This window comes from Mus musculus, chromosome X (assembly GCF_000001635.26).
Source record: "Mus musculus strain C57BL/6J chromosome X, GRCm38.p6 C57BL/6J".
NCBI classification, from domain to species: Eukaryota; Metazoa; Chordata; class Mammalia; order Rodentia; family Muridae; genus Mus; species Mus musculus.
The window spans coordinates 136,581,366-136,601,181 of record NC_000086.7 but is presented as its reverse complement, the minus strand read 5'-3'; the positions used below and the strand labels follow the sequence as shown (position 1 = coordinate 136,601,181).

At 40.6% G+C, this 19,816-nt stretch overlaps 1 protein-coding gene, 1 non-coding gene and 1 pseudogene across 5 annotated transcripts in view; 1 reads left to right on the top strand and 2 right to left on the bottom strand.

The window, feature by feature from the left end:
- The window catches only part of Tceal3 (transcription elongation factor A (SII)-like 3), a 77,542-nt gene extending 67,197 nt beyond the window's left edge, over positions 1–10,345 (bottom strand). Inside the window, exons 1-3 of one of the 4 annotated variants that reach the window (XM_006528586.4) lie at positions 10,251–10,345; positions 8,219–8,323; positions 6,932–6,980 (exon numbers count right to left, since the gene is read on the bottom strand). The gene's annotated coding sequence lies outside the window, so the exon portion shown is untranslated. Of the gene's footprint in view, positions 1–6,931; positions 6,981–8,022; positions 8,324–10,250 lie in introns of all 4 variants that reach the window. The other 3 variants (NM_001359279.1, XM_030251459.1, XM_030251460.1) reach the window with 3 other exon arrangements.
- Positions 10,346–10,745: 400 nt separating this feature from the next.
- n-TAtgc1 lies at positions 10,746–10,817 on the bottom strand. Its single transcript has one exon. It is a non-coding gene; the product is annotated as a tRNA-Ala (tRNA).
- On the top strand, positions 16,689–17,421 carry Gm15004 (predicted gene 15004; annotated as a pseudogene).

The window sequence follows — 19,816 nt, the reverse complement described above, 5'->3', positions numbered from 1 at the left end:
CCATAGCTAACAGGAGACAGTCCCAACAAGGAGAAAGCTGAGGACCACACCCGAGCTGTGGGGACTTCTGATCTAATGCTTTTGATCCCCTGTGACTTCTGCTCTCTCATTTTCTCGCTGTCTGGTATGGGTGAAGAGATTTCTCCTCACTGATCCTCAGTAACAAGAAATATTTTAATGGAGTAAAGAGTAATAATGAAGTAGACAAGGTGAGAGACCAGGCCTGAGTTCTAGTTGTCATGACCGTGCACAGACCTCAGGACCCTGGGCGAGTTCTTCTACTTGATGGCCTCAGAACCAGGACAAATGGGGTTCTCAGTATGGAAACAACAGAAGCACCCATGAATATGCACATGTCACCATAGCGGGTATGCATACATACACATGTATATCCTGCATCCATCCATGAGCGAGAAGGGAAAAATTGGAACATATTTTATACCTTGTTTTTAAATCAGAAGGTGTTCCTCAACTCAGCATAATAGTTCATCGAAAGCAGAGAAAATACTCATATTAAATGTAACATATAAGTTACATTTGCATATTCACACATACAACAGAATGAGATGTCATAATGCTAATATCAGAGATCATAAGAATGCTAGCCATTAATGCACATAATTTTGCTCATGATAATTATAGGCTGTACTCCTGACTAGTTTCCTACATCATTCCTGTACTCTAGGAGCATGCGTTTGCCCAGGATATTTAAAGATAAAAATGCTGGCCACAGTGACCCAGGCAACTGCAACCCTCTGCTGTGGAGATGGATTGCTGGGTGAGACTTGCTGACATCCAGCCTAGTTCCAAGTCTAGTGACAGATGTTTCCTCCAGTGCATAAATCAGAACGTGATAGAGTAAGTCACCTAATGTCCTCTTATAGCCTTCACATGAGTGTAAACCTGTACATGCATTACACACGAACAGACAGACAGACATGCAGACACACACACTCATTCATACACACACATACACACACACATTCATTCATACACACACAGGCACATGCACAGGCACTCACAGGTGCATGCACACAAAAAGAAAGCATAAACTCTTTTGAATAGAATGATTCTAGTTTTGCCTGTAAAAAGCATGAAAAATAATTGTAAAACAGACCATAAACCAGGGTGCTCTTGAAAGTCCCCAAGGTGCATAGTGCAATTCTGATGATTGAGAGATAATGAAGGTGTTTGTCAGGGAGGGATCTGGCTAGCCTTTTGGAGAGGGGTTGGAATGTTTTTGAAATGAATCTGAGTGCCAGAGAATTCAGTCCCAGTATGAATACTATATTCTTTACAAAATGCCCTGAATAATCAGACACCATATTCTCTATGAAGGAGCACTGTTTACACAGTTTGAATTGCTCACTTTACACTGAGAAGTGATGAAGTGAGTTGTTGAGTACTAGATCTGTGGTGATCCACAATCGGAACTTCTTTAGTACACCCTTGAAGCTTCCAAACACACCAGAAATACATTAACTTGGGGATATTTGCTACTGTGTAAAATAGCCCTTTTCACGAAATTGCAAGAATTTAGTTTTGCTCCCACCTAGTGGCTGTATTGAGAACTGCATCAGTGCGAGTCAGGCCTGATAAAGGAAGAGACCCTAGGCTGTAAACTGGACTTGATAGGACCTTAGTTCTGGAGTTTGGGGAATCTTTGTACCTCTCATGGAATATAAAAGTTCATGTCTTAGGCATATCTAATAGAACCCAACCCCTGTCTAAGGTGAATATAAAGTATAGACTTGATGAAGCTATAGAAGCTAGTATGAGTCTAAGCAGGAACACACACATGCAGGCACACACACAGCACACAGAGGCAAATCCATTTGTGCATCTAATTCATTTGCCCCATGAAACTGGCCACAATCAATACTGCCACTGTGTATAGAAAATATATACATGTACAAACTCTATCAAGTGTGTGTGTGTGTGTGTGTGTGTGTGTGTGTGCATGTGTGTCCCCAGTTTCTCCAAAGATAAGTAACAAGGGACTGGATGCTGCTCTTCTACTATCTGTGGCTGGCTGTGCAGAATCAGTGGTTCTGACCCTGCAGAAGAATCACAGAATAAAAAAAAAAAAACAAAACTTGACAGTCACACATTTAAGCTGAGTAATGATGGTTGAAATCAAAAGTAAATTTGAAAATTCAGTATAGTGTGTAGAGATGCAAATGATGGGGAAGGAAGAACAGGGTTTTCTCTGCACTAAACTGTGAGGGTGGGTCCACTACCATAGGGCTGAAAGTCTCTGGGGGTACAGGAGAAAATAAAGAGACTCCAGACCTATCTGAGACCTGAGATTATGTACTGGGAGATTGGGAGAGATTGGGGAACCTCCTGGCCCCAACAGTTTGATTCCCTGAGTCAGCACGCCTTGGAAATAATTTCCAATGCCAGGCAGGTCATATTTGGGAGGATAAGACAGAAGGAGGCTCTTCTCAGAGCCCAGTATCCTGGTTTGTGAAAGAGGAGTGTCAGAAAGCTTGCCTGCAGATCTTGTGGGGGTGTGGGCTTTGGTGATTATTCCTGTTTAAATATCAGTCATCCCTGTATATGTGTCAGAATGATGTTGAACTATGCATATTTTAAGAAGGACTTCTGGAGAAAGAATTGGGGCACACCTTAGCTGCAGTATCTAGACAATTGCAGCATTTTCACTTTTACTAAAACTCTCATTTGTTTCATCAGTGAAACTGGCAGTATGGCCAATGTCCTGTAGAAGAAGAAACATTTCTGAGAATATAATAAATGTGGGGTTCACATTTTATTAGGTCTTGCGCGTGCCGGACTGGCCAGCAGTAACAACGCTGCAACAGGACCTTCTGCACACGTTTATTGGGAGAGCTTGATTGCAGAGGCGAAGAGACCCCGAGCCCAGAACTGGTGCTGCTTATATAGGCCTAGGATTATATAGGCCTAGGAGAGGCGTGTCTCACACCCGGATTGGTTATGCACTACGCCTCATTTGCATGTTCCTCATCTGATTGGCTACTCTCTCTCTCTGTACCTCACAGAGCCTCATTATCATACCTCATTTGCATGTCTCACATCTGATTGGTTATATTCCCAAAGCCTCATTATCATGCCTGGGCCATGCAGTGTCTTTAAAAAACTTTACTGCATATGTACACATTGGTTTTTTTGTCCAAACTTATGCATGGTGGCCAGCAGTAGTCAGTGCCACTCTGCAACGGCACATGTGGCTTCCCACAATTAGGTAAATGTAGAGAATATCATTCTTCTGGAAATTTTGCTACAATTTGTATTTGGATAGAAGAGCTTACATCTGAAAATTCTTCATCAGCTAACATATACTATTTTAAATGGCTAGTTTTCACCATAACTAGTTTGGGTATGCAAAGTATCCTAAGAATGTGTAAAAGAAAAAAAAAAAAAACACCGGGAGCAACTGATGTCCTTAAACAGAACCACTATATATTCATGTATCTAGACAAAACCAGAGTTGTTAGAATGTTCTTCTCCACAAGTCAAATACAAGACAGCAACAGGTACTACCTGCTCTATCCCAGACAACACTGTACATGGGCTAGTTCCTCACCACACACTGCTACAGCATGGCTTCTGTCCACTTTCTTCCCTCCCTTAACCTTTCAAAACATCCTTCAATGGCTGTCTCCACCCACTTCCTTAATCCTGCTCTCCTCCATCTGTTTTCTACACAGTGGCAAGACATCTTTCATCAACAGGAATCAAATGATGTCCATCCCCATCTGCCAACATTACACACTGATAATATAATCTAAGTGTCACATGTGGGATGAAAGCTGTCTTTCCTAGCACATCTCAAAACAGTCTATACACTGGCTCCAGGCTCTAGCCCCTGGGCTCGTCCTCTGCTCTTAGACTGATGGCAGTCTATGTGGTACCAGCACACCAACAACACAGCGTGTACATGCCTTGCTTCTTTTTTGTAATTCAGAATTCGGGTCAAATGCTAGTTCCTGGAACTGACCTTTAGGGACAACCCCACCCACCATGATCCCAACCCCAACCATTTTCTCTACGGAGTTGCTTCAATTATTGATTTCCCTCTGCTTATCAAATGTTCCGGGACCCCCACTTTGTCAACTATACACTGCTGATTTGAGAAGTGAAATGAATAACAACAAATAAATAAATATCCCTATCATAATCATAGGAAAGTTCCTCTGCAACAGATCTGGAACATTTAAACCAATGGGACGTGGTAAGATGACGTGATTCCAGAACCGGTTTAATAATATGCTCATGTGGCAAGGGGGAGGAGGAATAGAGTGAAGAACTGTGCGAGGAGGGACAGGGAGAGGGAGTGCAATGGCTGGAATGTACATAAATTAAATTTAAAAAATCCTATGTTTGAAAACTCAAAAGAAATAATAATATGCTCATAGGACAGCCTGGAGTGGGCAGATCCAGGGAAATTGCAATCACTCAGGGTGGGGGCACAGAAGTCTTTCTAACATGAGTCGCCCCCCTCTTTGACAGAGTGTATTGCTATTTTCTGGACTTCAATGAAGGCCATAACATAATAAAATGTTTCCCAGTATGGTTTTCTTAGTTCTTTAAAATAAAGTCCATCGAATTCACAGCAGGTTTCTCTCTTTACCCACATGGTTAACCCAGTACTGAAACCAAAGAAGCACAGCACTCCGTGAATTAAGAAAGCCTTTCAGGGCCTGCCATGTGCACCTAAATTGTTGGGAGAAAAGAAAATGAACACATGCCCAGGACTTGGGATGCAAAATCAAGTCATACTCTAAATGCACTCCATCTGCAAACCAACCAACAGGATTTGAGGGAGGTCAGGACTCAGCTGTCAAGTGATATCTACCAGGGCAGTCCAGATTCTAGATGGATGGGCCAGGCTTAGATGAATGCAGTGAAGTGGAAACCTGGAAAAATGGAGGATGTTTCATGTCCAGATACACTGGAACATTCACCGCTTTAAGCTAACTGGATCTGAACCCATCCTGAGGAAAAAGGCTTACTTTTTCCTGTGTACAAATATCAACCAAAAGACTGCATTACATGGAAAGGATACATGATATTTACCAAGTATATAAGAATAATAATAAATGGGAATGAAGAAATGACTTGGACAGTCTATTCTGCCAGTGCTCTGAACAGGAAATAAAGTGGTAAAATCAGAAAGATGTCAAAAGGCAGCTGATTAAGTCTGAAGAAATTACCCACCCCATAATAAGGATGCAGATGTGGCCAGAGCTGGTACTGGGATTTGCATATTCATATTTTCTCCTCTTCATGCTTCTTCCTTTTTCTAGAGGTGATCAGCCATGTATAGATAAATGTATTCCACAAAATACTATTGTGTTTCACTTATATATAGCCAAAGATAATAAAACTATAAGGAAATGTCTTCAAATGAAAACCCATGTTCTGAAGAGCTTAAACTTTAAGGAAGGAGGCTAACGTTTTCAGAACAAATCCCAAGGGACCTCCAATGGCGTATATACTATATTATACATAGCCATCAATAAACATGTTTTCTGTGTTTGAATTTTTATAATATCTAACAATGACCATTTTCTATGTGCCTTGATTCTGATGTTTAAATGGCCTATATTAATTTAGAACTTGTGAAGAACAGGGAAACTCAAAATTCATTTCTAATAAATAACTCAGCCATTAACTTTGAAAACTGTATAATTGTATGTATTTGTCCCTTTTTATTGTCCTTGCAGGTAGATTTAGTGTAAGAAATGATATATACATTTAATTTATCTGGGGAATAAGCATTTTGTAGAGATCATGAATGTAGTAACTATATGTCAAAAGTTTTCAACACACTTTACATGACTCTAAATCCCAGTCTCCTAACCACTGAAATGTAGTTGTTTTGCCTCAGCAAAAGATGATACCAACACAGGGGAAAATGAACCCCCATGGTCCCACACATGAGAACTGATCTAGTTTTTGGAATTTAGGCCTCTTGAAGTAAGTGCCAAAACTAAGAGCAAAGGGAAACGGAAAGTGGTACTTTTTTGTCTCCAAACTGTGATCTAGTAATGCATCTCAGAAACAATATAAAACTTTCCATCAGACATATATGCAGGCATCATACTTCCCACAGCTTCACAGCTGGTTGATGGGCTGTAAGTGTACACGCCACAGTCTTATCTCTTCTTGGGGAAGGAGTGGCAATACCCACATTTAGTGTAGGTTTATGTGTGAGACATCCCGAAAGCTCACTCATTGCACAGTACACTCTGCACGTTTTCTCCCCACAACCACTTAAGTTATTTATCACTGTATCTCTGGCCCTTATCAGGTTCACAAAAGGGTAAGCACTTATACAGGGGCACACATATCTAAGAAGAGGAAGCAATGGGAGGGTATATGCATGTGATAAATATGAAACACAATGGTGCTCTGTTAATTACATGCAGTCTTCTGAATAAGTGAGATTACAGTTTAAGTACTTGCCTGTTAAATTCGATATGATAACCAAAGTATGCATATCTTAACATTTAGTCTGATGTGACAATTTCTTTTAGTTTAGGGATTTCTTTTTATTGTTTGGCTTTTTAAACATGTGTATGTATGATTTCTCTGTGTGTATGCCTGTGCATGAAGTGTGTCCCTGGGGCCTTCAGAGTTCAGAAGAGAACCTCTTAAATGCCCCTGGAACTGGAGCTACATACAGCTGTGAGCCACCAAATGTGTGTACTGGTAAGCAAATTGTGGTCCTCTGGAAGAGCAGAAACTGCTTTCCATAGCTGAGTCACCTCTCCAGCCCCTTGACGTAGTTTTAAAAATATATCTTTATTGCTTTTCACATAAATTTACTTGAGACCATCTCAATTTTTTTGACTTCATGACTAATACCTACCCCGATATTTGGGATATGAGTTTGGCTAAGAAGTTATTTCCTGGGGATGAAGCTCAGGGCTAAAACACTTACCTTGCCAGGTATTTCAGAAGTCTTATGCCATTCCTTAGCTCCAGGCACCCTGGCAATAAGTAAATTAAAAAGTAGCCATTACCGAACAATCTTAAGGGACTGGAGAGATGTCTCAGCAGTTAAGAGTGAAAGCTATTCTTTCACAGGAACCAGGTTTGATTTCTGACACCCACAAAGTAATTCACAATTGAGCCTAATTTTGGTTCAGTGCTGTCAGACATCATCCTCTATCCTCCAAGGGCACTGTCTACTCACAGTGCATATAACCTCATGGAGAAAAATGCACGCACACATAAATAAAACAGCATTCTACTTAAATAAAAATTTAAAAGCTTTGTTATTATTTTACACACCACAGAAGATGATGGTACAAATAAAATGAATGATCAATGGCTGGAGAAGAGAAGAATATGATTGGAATGTGCAATGTTAAATTCCCAGGGCCACAAAGTCAGTCAATTAATTACCATATAAACCAGTAAAAGGTCGATTGCAATTATATGTGCCATTTATGTATGTATGTATGTATATGTAATAGAACAGAGATGATTTATATTACCGGGTATGTTGATTTTATAAAAAATGAAAATGGATAAATTTACCAAGCAAAGAAAAACTTTTCAGGTTGTCTGTTAAAGTAAAATCTGGAACTAGTGGGTTTGAAAACACATATCCATTTAAACATTACATTGAACACTTAAAAATGAACAAAAACGTATTAGCCAACTATAAGTAAAAGGAAACCAAAAATAAAAATTATGATGTTTACAGAAATTAAGAGATTTTTTTGAAACATACAATAATATTAGGGGCTAACCTTTAGTGGAAGCACATTTCTTACTCATACTATATACCAGTCATATGGCAAAACTTTCACTGAGGAATATGATGGCTAATCTTGGTAATCAGCTTGCCTACATCTGAAATGAACAAAAACCCAAGTATCTGGGCACTCCTAAGGGAGGTTTTCTTGTTTGGATCATTGAGGTAAAAAGCCTACCTGAAACCTTGACCACACCAACAGGCAGACCACATGAAAGGACATGGAAGAAATAAGCGTTTGGGTTTTGCCTGCTTGTCTTTACTCTCACCTTCAAGCTCCATTATCTTGTTTCTTGAGCATTCATTTGCTGGTGTTTGAACCTACTTTTCTGTGACTCCAATGAAGGTCAAGGACCAGAAGATACTGGGACTGTTGTGAGTTTCTGTGTTGTTGACTGAACAACAAGATTTCTGGCCTTTCTGTAGAGGTGGCATGACACATGCACTTAATCCATATCCAAATACCTTTAATCCAGATCTTGAGGCACACCTGTAGTCTGGTCCACCAACTTCTGCTGGAAACCTACATGAGGACAATGGGATGCAGCGATCAAACCCTTCTCTGTCAAACTGAAAGGTAACACATAAGGAAATAAGCACATGAAAAAGATGAAACCACGAGGAGAAAGCACCTAAAACCCAGAGGAGGGAATGATGGTGTCTTGTCGGAGCAGACTACTTCAGGGGAAGGTATACACGATGCCTTTCCTCTTCCTAGCTCATCACACAACCCCGAACACACACAGCAATGCCAGGGAATGCAAACACACAGCATAAATGTGACCTGGTCCATTGACCATAAATTGTCCGAGTACCCTCTCTGTCTGTGTCCTAAACACAGGCTCAGAGTGCAACTTTCAGACTCAGGAAATTCTCCAGAGGCATCTGATGAAGATGGAATGAATTCCATTGGTCAATACTGGGATAAAGTCAGCATTAAACCATAGAATGACAATATGGGATAACTGTGTGGTAAAATTTGTATTCTGAGTCATATTGATATAAATCATTATGGAAACTAAACAAGCAATGTACTAAGCACTAGACTATCATTTAAGAGGCAATAATAGAAGTATAACACAAAAAGTTATCATCATAGTAATAAGTGATTTAACTAACTTTCATAATTATATTACAGTCTCTTCCAAAGACCACAAGAGTCATCTAGGAATCAAGGTAATGACAATGGCTAAGTAATGCAGAGGGAAGAGAGCACTATGCCACATGTGGTCCTCATATAAGCTTGCATCTGACTGTGAACGCCATCAACTCATTGTTTAATCCTTAATGTCCCACATAGAGAATATTCCTGGAAACCTCAGAGATATCTGCACACACACACACACACACACACACACACACACAGTATGTACACAATGACACACTTACAAATGCTGATGCAATACACAGCTCTCACCTCAAAAGGAATAAGTTTACTCTGAAGTCAAATATGAGTGAGAACATATGAGTGAGACAGATGTAGGTTACTACAAATCCCATGGTACAATATGGTAGCTGTTTCATGAAATGTTTATAGTTACAGAGCAAATAAGCTATAAATCAAACACTTCTTAAATACATTGATGCAAGTATTAAGTAGGCCGGACCTATGATGTTGGCATTAGCTGCTATCTGATGGCACTTTTAGTCTTTTGTTTGGTAGAAAACTTTGATTTTGTTAAGATAATATAATGTGAAGTTTTTTTTTTTAATGTGTTTGCATGCCAGGTAAAACTTTTTCTATCAGTGGCAAGATGCTAGGTGATTCCAACACAGACGGGCCAGGGAATGGACATTTCTGGGCTAGAGAGGGCACAAATAAATTTTAATTATTCTCTGGGCCTGCATTCCATTTTATAAGAGATTTATTAGCTACATTAACAAGGTAAGTGTGCAGACAGAACCATGGTGGGGGTTCTGAGGTGACATAGGGGTCGCGTGGTTGTGTGGGTACCACAAAAGAATGCAACTTAAAATTTCAAATGAATCCAAAGCACAGAGGTATCCCATAATTGTAAGGGCATCACTAGGAAGCTGAGGTAGGAGGATCATTCAGAGTTCTAAGCCAGGCTGGGACACAGTGAGATGCTGTCTCAAAGCAATACAAATCCGCGAATTAAAAAAAAAAAGAAAGAAAAAAGAAAGAAAGAATAAAGTCCTCTAACCAACTGCATATGTAAATAATCATCTTAGACATTTATACTGGACAATTATTGACTACTGTTTAGGCTTTTCACCTTATGTCTCACCTCTCATACCTGTTTCACAGAGGGAATACTGGGGTCAGAGAGTGCACACTATATTCTGCCCTATCTCCCCATCTTCAAGTTCCCTCCCTTGCAATGGCTTCTGTGCACCCCAGTAAAGAGCAGCTCCCTCTGAGGAGGAAGAATGGTCTCAAGTCCCTCTCCTGCTGCTAGCAACACACTGGCCACAAATCCCGATGTGGGAGGGAGCCTACTTGGGTCTGAGATTCCTGCATCTGTCGAGTGCTCACCTTCTGAGAACCCATAAGCTTGGCTTCAGAGAATGCTCCTTTCACAGCATCGCCTGGGTCGCCATTGAAATGGGTGTCCACAAAGACCCCAGGTTTCTATGGCAACCACAATGCTCCTGCTCTCTGTAACTAGAATGGCTCCGCCCCGCCCTCCCTTCCTTTCTCTCAAAGCAGAACTCTTTCACCCTTGTATCTATCTTTCGACAAAGCACACCCTCTTAGGGAAACTGCCACCAGCACAAAAGCAGAGCTTTTGCTTCAGCTGTGAACAAAACATATTCCTGGAGGCAGGATGACGCTGTACTCACCAGACCATGGAGGTCTCCATGGAAATGAAACGGTTACAGATGAGCATTGTCATCATGGCGATTGATGAGAGGTTTCACACAATAATTATCTTTGCATTTACACCCTCATAACAGAAAGTTAAGGTCTAGGACACCTTGTGTGGAAACAACCTAAAAAGGAAACCTCCAAAGTTGAAAAAAAATTCCCTGGAGATGCCGGGAATCGAACCCGGTGCCTCATACATGCAAAGCATGTGCTCTACCATTGAGCTACATCCCCAAGCCTGCCAGGAGACTGATTAGAGCATATATGAAGTCACAGCGACTGAAGCAACAGGTCTTGTAAGGATTTGCCTCAGGTCTGTCTATAATTTACAGCTTCCACTTTAGTGTTTTAGGGGATTTTTATATTATTTCTCCTGTGACAAAAAGTCTATTTCAATAAAAATAAAATAACAATATTAATAGCAATAAATCTTATGTTCTTTAAAACATGACAGACCTACAATAAATAACACTGAATTATTTAGGCTTCTCAATTTTAACTCGATTTTATGTTGGATTATTAGTTCAATTGGCAGTATGTCAAATTAATGATAATGTTACTGAATTAGCATTATGCTATTATATCTCAAAGCATCAAAGTTTTCTTCAATGTCATGAACACACCTCTATTCTCTTTTAAAACATGCCTTAGCTTTCAGAGCTTCAAAAACTGTTTTCAAAATTTTGGGGAGGCTGGTCTTTTTCCACATCTTTTCCACATAGTACTTATCACTTCATATAATCCACTGAGTAAATTAAAATAACTATTTGTTCACAAACCCCTACAGAACTGTCAGTTTCTGGATGTTTACCTGTCTCAACAGCTGGGTTGTAAGCTTGTGAAAATGATTTATCACAATATGTCCCCTTTTTTCATATGCCATCCAATATGAGTCTCAGCATACAAAATCATTAAATGAATATTTTATATGTGTTAAGTGGAAATAATAAGTATAACCAGAGAAGATAACAGAATGTATAAGACTATTTTAAAATTTTTGATTAGATATTTTCTTCATTTACATTTCAAATGCTATCCCAAAAGTCCCCTATAACCTCCCCCCCACCCTGCTCCCCTACCCACTGACTCCCACTTCTTGGCCCTGGCGTTCCCCAGTACTAGGGCATATAAAGTTTCCAAGACCAAGGGGCCTCTCTTCCAAATGATGGCAGATTAGGCCAACTTCTGCTACATATGCAGCTAGAGACACAAGCTCGGGGCGGGGGAGGGGGGTTTACTGGTTAGTACATATTGTTGTTCCACCTATAGGGTTGCAGATCCCTTTAGCTCCTTGTTTATTTTCTCTAGCTCCTCCATTGGGGGCCCTGTGATCCATTCTATAGGTGACTGTGATCATCCACTTCTGTATTTGCCAGGCCCTGGCATAGGCTCACAAGAGACAGCTATATCAGGGTCCTTTCAGCAAAATCTTGCTGGTATATGCAATAGTGTCTGGGTTTGGTGGCTGATTATGGGATGGACCCCCGGGTGGGGCAGTCTCTGAATGGTCCATTCTTTCTTCTTAGCTCCAAACTTTGTCTCTGTAACTCCTTTCATGGGTATTTTGTTCCCTATTCTAGGGAGGAATGAAGTATCCACACGTTGGTCTTCCTTCTTGATTTTCTTGTGTTTTGCGAATTGTATCTTGGGTGTTCTATGTTTCTGGGCTAATATCCACTTATCAGTGAGTGCATATCAAGTGACTACTTTTGTGATTGGGTTACCTCACTCAGGATGATATCCTCCAGATACATCCATTAACCCAAGAATTTCATAAATTCATTGTTTTTAATAGCTGACTAGTACTCAATTGTGTAAATGTACCACATTTTCTGTATCCATTTCTCTGATGAGGGACATCTGGGTTCTTTCCAGCTTTTGGCTATTATAAATAAGGCTGCTATGAACATAGTGGAGCATGTGTCCTTATTACCAGTTGGAACTTCTTCTGGGTATATGCCCAGGAGAAGTATTGCTGAATCTTCCTGTAGTATTATGTCCAGTTTTCTGAGGAACCGCCAGACTGATTTCCAGAGTGGTTGTACAAGCTTGCAATCCCACCAGCAATGGAGGAGTGTTCCTCTTTCTCTACATCCTCATGAGCATCTGCTGTCACCTGAATTTTTGATCCTAGCCATTCTGACTGGTGTGAGGTGGAATCTCAGGGTTGTTTTGATTTGCATTTCCCTGATGATTAAGAATGGTGAACATTTTTCCAAGTGCTTCTCAGCCCTTCGGTATTCCCCAGTTGAGAATTTTTTGTTTAGCTCTGCACTCCATTTTTTAATGGGGTTATTTGAATTTCTGGAGTTCAGCTTCTTGAGCTATTTGTATATACTGGATATTAGTCCCTTATCAGATTTAGGATTGATAAAAATTCTTTCCCAATCTGTTGGTGGCCTTTTTGTCCTATTGACAGTATCTTTTGCCCTACAGAAGCTTTGCAATTTTATGAGGTCCCACTTGTCGATTCTTGATCTTAAGGGCACAGGCCATTGCTGTTCTGTTCAGGAATTTTCCCCCTGTACACATATCTTCGAGGCTTTCCCTACTTTCTCCTCTATAAATTTCAGTGTCTCTGGTTTTACGTGGAGGTCTTCGATCCACTTAGACTTGGGCATTGTACAAGGAGATAAGAATGGATCAATTCTAATTCTTCAACATGATAACTGCCAGTTGTGCCAGCACCATTTGTTGAAAATGCTGTCTTTTTTTCCACTGGATGGTTTTAGCTCCCTTGTCAAAGATCAAGTAACCATAGGTGTGTAGGTTCATTTCTGGATCTTCAATTCTATTCCATTGATCTACCTTTCTGTCGCTGTAGCAGTGCCATGCAATTTTTTTTTTATCAAAATTGCTCTGTAATACAGCTTGAGGTCAGGCATCGTGATTCCCCCAGAGGTTCTTTTATTGTTGAGAATAGTTTTTTCTATCCTAGGTTTTTTGTTATTCCAGATGAATTTGCAAATTGCCCTTTATAACCCAGTGAAAAAATTGAGTTGGAATTTTGATGGTAATTGCATTGAATCTGTAGGTTGCTTTCACAGGATACCCATTTTTACTATATTAATCCTGCCAATCCATGAGCATGGGAGATCTTCCCATCTCCCGAGATCTTCTTCAATTTATAAGACTATTTCTAAGATTAAGGACATTTCTCTATTTCAGCCATTATATATATGCTACAGAGAATGCAACAAAAATATGATATTTATGACTTGGAATAAAAGTACTGACAGAGAAGTAGAGGTAAAAGGGAGAGGGAAATCAACCTAAAAAATGAAGACAGAAGCAAAAGGAGATGGAAGGAGAGAGGAAGCAAAAGGAGAGAGGGGGCCAAAGGTCAAGTGTGGGGGAAGGGTTAAGGTGTAGCAGGTCATTCATTGCCAATGGGAACCAAGTGCTTAGGCAGTGGTGGATAATTGCTGATACTCAAATGACATAGTGCTAAGAAAATATGTGTTAGTATATCTCTGTGAGTCACGATTCTTTTGCATTATATTTCACTATGTTGGATTTCCTTAAATTTTCTCCTTTTATTCGAAATAAATTCACTTTTTCTCTCCTAAAATATCCTAATTTAGGATTCCACTCCCTGTACTCCTCCCAGATCTACTCCATAGTCCCTCTCATTTGGATCCACTGCCTTCCTGTCTCTCATTACAAAAGCACAGGCTTCTAAGAGATCCATCAAAACACACCAAAAGTAACTTAGAATAAGATAAAACAAAACTACCACATAGAAAATGGACAAGACAAGAGAAGAGAAGACCCCAAGTGTGGGCACAAGAATCAGAGACCCACCTATTCAAGCACTCAGAGGTCCCATAACAAGACAAACCTGAAAGATATAATATATATGCAGACTTCCTGGTGCAGGTTTTGTGCCTTTACAACAGAATTGATATTAAAATCCTTTCTGATATTAAAACTGCAATGAGAACTCTGTCAGTCTCCACTTGTCACAAGTTAATTGATTCAGAGATACAAAGCAGTTACTTACAGCTATGAACACATTCCCAGAGGAGTAAAACAATTAAAAAAGGTTGTAAAACAGAAGTAACAATTAATTGTAGGTGCAAGGACAGAGATAAAATATTGACTGGGTTTATTTATAAAAATTTCAGTGACAACTTAGTTATGGTTCTTAAGTCTCCAGGAACCTGTAGAGCTAGTGACAGATAATGAATAGCTAGTCTTTTTTAATGTGTGACATTGTATAAGCTTTTATTACACTATTTGTTTGACAAGTTTCCACACTTTAAGAGGAAGCATCAAAACTTAGTAAAAGTCTGTAAACAAATGCAAAATGTTTTGGAATACACAGGGTCATATGGGACAAGGTTGTTAAAAGGGGAAGGTAACGATCCATTTTAAGACTATTTTTTTTCTGTTTTTCAGCAATGTATTATGATACAGAATTGACTTACAAAATTTGTCTGTTTTCATACCTATGAGTAACAAGCATGCTGAGAAAGAGATCACAGATAATGTGGTACAGTTACACAATGGAGAACTACTCAGCAATGAAAAACAACGAATTTATGAAATTCTTAGGCAAATGGATGGATCTGGAGGATATCATCCTGAGTGAGGTAACCCAATCACAAAAGAAAACTGATAAGTGAATATTAACTCAGAAACTTAGACTACCCAAGATACAATTTGCAAAACACATGAAACTCAAGAAGAAGAAACACCAAAGTGTGGATACTTCATTCCTTCCTAGAATGGGGAACAAAATACCCATGGAAGGAGTTACAGAGACAAAGGTCGCAGCTGAGACAGAAGGAAGGACCATCCAGTGACTGTCCCACCCAGGATCCATCCCATAATCAGCCACCAAACCCAGACACTATTTGCATATGCCAGCAAGATTTTGCTGACAGGACCATGATATAGCTATCTCTTGTGGGGCTATGCCAGTGCCTGGCAAATACAGAAGCTGATGCTCACAGTCATCTATTGGATGGAACACAGGGTCCCTAAAGAAGGAGCTAAAGAAAATACCCAAGAATCTAAAGGAGTCGGCAACCCTATAGGAGGATCAACAATATGAACTAAACAGTACTCCCCCAGAACTGTGTCTCTACATATAGTAGAGAATGGCCTAGTCAGCCATCAATGGGAGGAGAGGCCCTTGGTCTTGTGAAGATCATATGCCCCAGTACAAGTGAATGCCAGGGTCAGGAAGCAAGAGTGGGTGGGTTGGGGAGCAGGGCAGGGGGAGGCTATAGGGGACTTTTGGGATAGCATTTGAATTGTAAATGAAGAAAATATCTAATCAAAAAAAGAAGAAGAAGAAGAAGAAAAAGTATAGAGTGTCCACAAAGACCCCAGGTTTCCATGACAACCACACTGCCCCCCCCACCTTCTTAGTAAGTAGGCATGCTCTGCCCAGCCCTCCCTTCCTTTCTCTCTAAGAAGAAGTCAGGTTACCTATAACCTGAGAAAGCATGCCCGCTAGGAAACTCCCACTGGCCTGAAAGCAGCGATTTGCTCAAGCTGTGAACAAAACATTCCTTTAGGGGCAGCCAGACTGGACACCCCAGACTATTGAGGTCTCCATGGAAATATGGTGAAGGTTATAGAGCAACTTTGTTGTCATGTCATAGACAATGTCTCTTATCATCATCAGGAGCCTTTGGTGGTCTTCATGGAAATGCTTTCTAGTGTAGAAAGAGATCCATCTGGGGAAAAGAAAAACCTTAAAGACCCCAGGAATTGAACCTGGGACCACATGCTTTCAGAACACCAGCTCTACCACTGAGCTAAGTCTCAAGTATAACAAGCAGACTGATTCTAGCCTATATCAATACTTAAGGAGTGACGCTGCATTCATAGGCCCTCAAAGAGTCTGCATCACATCTTTGTGTATAATTTATGGCTTCTAGTATAGTATTTTCATAGGATGCTTACATTATTTATTCTATGTGAAAGGAATCTATTTTCAATGGAAAGAAAATGATACTAGTAACAAGAAATTTTGTGCTCTGCAAAAGATGACAGTCTTACTACAAATTGAGGGTATTATGTCAAATTAATTTTAATGTGTTTCTTCAGGGTTAGGAAGGTCAGGCCAAGGTGGGGTTAGAGGTTGGGAAGATGGAATTGCAAGATTGGTACAGTGAGGCTGGGACTGCCTTTAGCCCTGTGTGCCTCCCTTGGGGGAAGGCTACCAGGCGCTCTGAGACCAAGACCTCACGGCTGTTCGAATGCAGGATAAAATTATTTCTTTAACAAAAAAAAGAGTACATTTATAAAGGTACCGAGGAAGAATAACCCTTGAAATCAGTCAGTGTCATGGGGACAAGCATACAGAAGTGCCTTGATCTGGCCCCTGAAGGAAACAGTCTTTTAACCTCCACCTAGCTCATAAGAACTCCTGTGAACTTTTCTTTAACTACTGTGTTCATAGTCTATTCATTTGGATCCCCTGCTATTAGCCGTTTGAGTTATGACATCCAGGGTGCAGAGTGATGCTGATGTCATTAAAGCTATCTGGTGGGGCAGCACAGTGCCACAAAAGGAAAGACATCACAGAAAGGAGATTAACAAGCCCTACACTAGCCTAGGTGATGACTGTGACAGGCGTCAAAGCTGCAAACATCTTATTGTTTATGGAGACTGGGGATCCCTGCATTGGACCATGACCAGATGGCTTACATCCCAACCAGCATCAACAATTCTTTATTCTCCAGTGTTGCTGTCTATGCTCCGTCGTTTTTCCTTTTTTAAATTATTTTCATTTTTTAACATTCCAGTCATGGCTCACCCTCGATCCCCCTCCCACAGTTCCTTGTCCTATTCCTCCTCCTTCTTGCCTATTAGAGGGTGCCCCCTCATTTCTCCCACTTCCCTGAGGCCTCAAATCTATCAAGGATTAAACACACTTTGTGCCACTGAGGCCAGACCAGGCAGGCATTTGCTGTATATGAGTCAGGGGCCTCACATTGGCCCTGTATGCTCCTGGTTGGTGTCTCAGTCTCTACGAGCTCCCTGATGATCTGGGTTAGTTGAGTCTGCTGGTCTTCCTATAGGGTCGCTCTCTCTTTAAGCTTTTACAGTCCTTCTGTGATTTTAACCATAGGTTGAATCCAATGGTTGGGTATAAGTATCTGACTCTGCCTCATAGAGCCTCTCAGAGGACAAACTTGTCAGGCTCCTGTGTGTAAGCACACCATAGCATCAGTAATACAGTCAGGCCTTGGTTCTCCTCCCAACACCAATGAAATGGATCCCAAGTTGTGCTGGTCACTGGACACATTTTCTTCAATCTCTTCTCCATTTTCTTCTCACTGCTCTTTTAGACAGGAACAGTTTTGGGTCAGAGATTTTTTTTATTATGTATTTTCTTCAATTACATTTCCAATGTTATCCCAAAAGTCCCCCCCCACTCCCCTACCCACCCATTCCCATTTTTTGGCCCTGGCGTTCCCCTGTACTGGGGCATATAAAGTTTGCCTGACCAATGGGCCTCTCTTTCCAGTGATGGCCGATTAGGCCATCTTTTGATACATATGCAGCTAGAGTCAAGAGCTCTGGGGTACTGGTTAGTTCATAATGTTGTACCACCGATAGGGTTGCAGATCTCTTTAGCTCCTTGGATACTTTCTCTAGCTCCTCCATTGGGGGCCCTGTGATCCATCCAATAGTTGACTGTGAGCATCCACTTCTGTGTTTGCTAGGCCCCGGCCTAGTCTCATAAGGGACAGTTATATCACGGTCCTTGCAACAAAGGCTTGCTAGTGTATGCAATGGTGTCATCGTTTGGAGGCTAATTATGGGATGGATCCCTGGATATGGTAGTCTCTAGATGGTCCATCCTTTTGTCTCAGCTCCAAACTTTGTCTCTGTAACTCTTTCCATGAGTGATTGTTTCCAATTCTAAGAATGAGCAAAGTGTCCACACTTTGGTCTTCGTTCTTCTTCAGTTTCATATGTTTTACATATTGTACCTTATATCTCGCTATACTAAGTTTCTGGGTTAATATCCACTTATCAGTGAGTACATATTGTGTGAGTTCCTTTGTGATTGGGTTACCTCACTCAGGATGATGCCCTCCAGGTCCAACCATTTGCCTAGGAATTTCATAAATTCATTCCTTTTAATAGCTGAGTAGTACTCCATTGTGTAAATGTACCACAATTTTTGTATCCATTCCTCTGTTGAGGGGCATCTGGGTTCTTTCCAGCTTCTGGCTATTATAAATAAGGCTGCTATGAACATGGTGGAGCATGTGTCCTTCTTACCGGTTGGGACATCTTCTGGATATATGCCCAGGAGAGTTATTGCGGGATCCTCTGGTAGTACTACGTCCAATTTTCTGAGGAACTGCCAGACTGATTTCCAGAGTGGTTGTACAAGCTTGCAATCCAACCAAAAATGGAGGAGTGTTCCTCTTTCTCCACATCCTTGCCAGCATCTGCTGTCACCTGAATTTTTGATCTTAGCCATTCTGACTGGTGTGAGATGGAATCTCAGGGTTGTTTTGATTTGCATTTCTCTGATGATTAAGGATGTTGAACATTTTTTCAGGTGTTTCTCAGCCTTCCGGTATTCCTCAGGTGAGAATTCTTTGTTCAGCTCTGAGCCCCATCTTTTAAGGGGGTTATTTGATTTTCTGGAGTCCACCCTCTTGACATTTTCCCTTACTACTTTTAGTATTCTATCTTTATTTAGTGCATTTGTTGTTCTGATTATTATGTGTCGGGAGGAATTTCTTTTCTGGTCCAGTCTATTTGGAGTTCTGTAGGCTTCTTGTATGTCCATGGGCATCTCTTTCTTTAGGTTTGGGAAGTTTTCTTCTATAATTTTGTTAAAGATATTTGCCGTTCCTTTGAGTTGAAAAATCTTCATTCTCATCAACTCCTGTTATCCGTAGGTTTGGTCTTCTCATTGCGTCCTGGATTTCCTAGATGTTTTGAGTTAGGATCTTTTTGTATTTTCCATTTTCTTTGATTGTTGTGCTGATATTCTCTATGGAATCTTCTGCACCTGAGATTCTCTCTTCCATCTCTTGTATTCTGTTGATGATGCTCGCATCTATGGTTCCAGATTTCTTTCCTAGGGTTTCTATCTCCAGCATTGCCTCACTTTGGGTTTTCTTTATTGTGTCTACTTCCCTTTTTAGGTCTTGAATGGTTTTATTCAATTCCATCACCTGTTTGGTTGTGTTTTCCTGCAGTTCTTTAAGGGACTTTTGTGCTTCCTCTTTAATGTCTTCTACCTG